The 1,638-nt window shown below is 61.5% G+C and overlaps 2 protein-coding genes across 2 annotated transcripts in view; both read right to left on the minus strand.

Moving 5' to 3' along the window:
• The window catches only part of WNK4 (WNK lysine deficient protein kinase 4), a 22,000-nt gene extending 20,362 nt beyond the window's left edge, over positions 1 to 1,638 (minus strand). Inside the window, exon 1 of the mRNA XM_011998776.1 lies at positions 1,123 to 1,638. The gene's annotated coding sequence lies outside the window, so the exon portion shown is untranslated. The remainder of the gene's footprint in view (positions 1 to 1,122) is intronic.
• The window catches only part of VPS25 (vacuolar protein sorting 25 homolog (S. cerevisiae)), a 19,713-nt gene that overhangs the window by 3,366 nt on the left and 14,709 nt on the right, over positions 1 to 1,638 (minus strand). The gene's annotated exons all lie outside the window — the stretch shown is intronic.

Genomic DNA, 1,638 nt, shown 5'->3' on the forward strand with positions numbered 1-1,638 from the left:
GGGAGGGGGCACCCGGGGGCTGGCAGTGAGCAGGCAGCAGGCGGGCAGCAGGAGACCGCGGGCAGGGAATTGGGGCCGGCAAGGGGGTTGGCCCCAGAAACTGGGAACTGCTAGATCCAGACAGAAGGCAGGAGGGATATGGAGGTTGGTACTGAGAAGGAAAGAAAAGATCCAGAACTAGGTGCCAAGAGGCCGCCCACCCCCATAGTTGTCCCGCCCCGGCTCCTCTCCCTCCCCTCACCCCCCAGTTTGGCTGCCTCTCCTGGCCTGGCCCAGAGCCTGGGGCGCGGCACTGGCAGGCGCAAGGGGCGAGCCCTGTGCCAGGGCTGGAGAGGGACCCTTCCCCTAGGCTCTGTCCCCCAATCTGAATCCGAAGCTTCGGGCCCCAAGTTGACTGGGTTCTCCTAACCCATATGTAGCATGGGAGCGATGGGAGGAAGGTCTTCCTAAAGCCCATGGGCTTAGTGCCTTTAGATATGGGAGGGAAGGGAGAGCACAGGTAGGCAGTGGGATGAGGAGCAGAACTGGACTCACTCCAGAGCTGGAGCTCCCTACGTCCCCCTCCTTGCAGCTGTGAAGTCCAGAAGTCTGACTGCTCCAGAAGGGACTAGGGGGCCCCATTCTGCCACAACTGCCCTAAATCTTTTAGAGTTGGAGAGGACCCTTGCCCAGCTCCTGGCTTCCCACATCCCAGCCTCCTGGTCTGCAAACAGGTGGGGACAGGGAGGAGTGAGGGGATCAAGAGGACCAGGGTCATAACTGAGGATCTCAGGACTTAGGGGAGAGGAAGGGATTGTGGGTACCCACCAGCAGGAAACTGACCTGAACTGGATCCCCTGCCCAACTTCCCATCCTATCTTCCACCTCTCAGGGTTGAGTATGGAGACTTTAAAGTGAGAATGTTCATACCCATGGAGGAGTCACCAGACACCACCTGCCTCAGTCTCTCCTTCTGCAGCCCAGAGTCAGCCAGATCATTCAGGGCAAAGACAGCAGAGGTGTCTATAGACATTTGGAAAAATATATCCTTCCCTTGACGCTGCCTCCCCCACCCTCTGTCTCTCATCCTAAGACCTCCAGAGTCCCATCCCAAGGTGCCACCGAGGGGGCTCCCAGCCGCACCTGCAGCTCACACCAGGCCACCTCCACTGTGGTGTCGGTGTCTAGCCCTCGATACACCGTCTTGAAGGAGCCACGTCCAATCTCGATGTCAAACTTGAGGTATCGGCCATCGGGGGACGTTGCCACAGCCTGGGTCTCCATGTCCTCCTTTTCTTCCTGCTCCCGCCGCCGCTCTAGGGCCACAGCTTCAGGGACCCTCAGCGGCTCCCTGGACCCCGGGTCCACTGCAGAGTCCGGAAGCTCGGGACGCGCGGAGTCTTCTGCAGCCTTCACAGGGGCTCCCTTGGTCCACGTGCCCTCGGAGGTTTCTTTGGAGCTAGGCGGTGGGCTCCTTGCGGGGCCAGGACCAGAGGAGTCCGGAGGATCGGGGGGTTCCGGAGCGGGTGAGGGTGGCAGGGACCAAGAGCTCAGCAGCCCCAAGTCGACTGAGCTACGGCGGCTGACACGAGAAGAACGCGGCCGAGGCTCAGCCTTCCCGGAGAAGCGGCGCGCTCGGCGAGGAGGGGGCCCGAGGCG

This window comes from Mandrillus leucophaeus, unplaced genomic scaffold, assembly GCF_000951045.1.
Source record: "Mandrillus leucophaeus isolate KB7577 unplaced genomic scaffold, Mleu.le_1.0 Scaffold58, whole genome shotgun sequence".
In the NCBI taxonomy this organism is placed as follows: Eukaryota; Metazoa; Chordata; class Mammalia; order Primates; family Cercopithecidae; genus Mandrillus; species Mandrillus leucophaeus.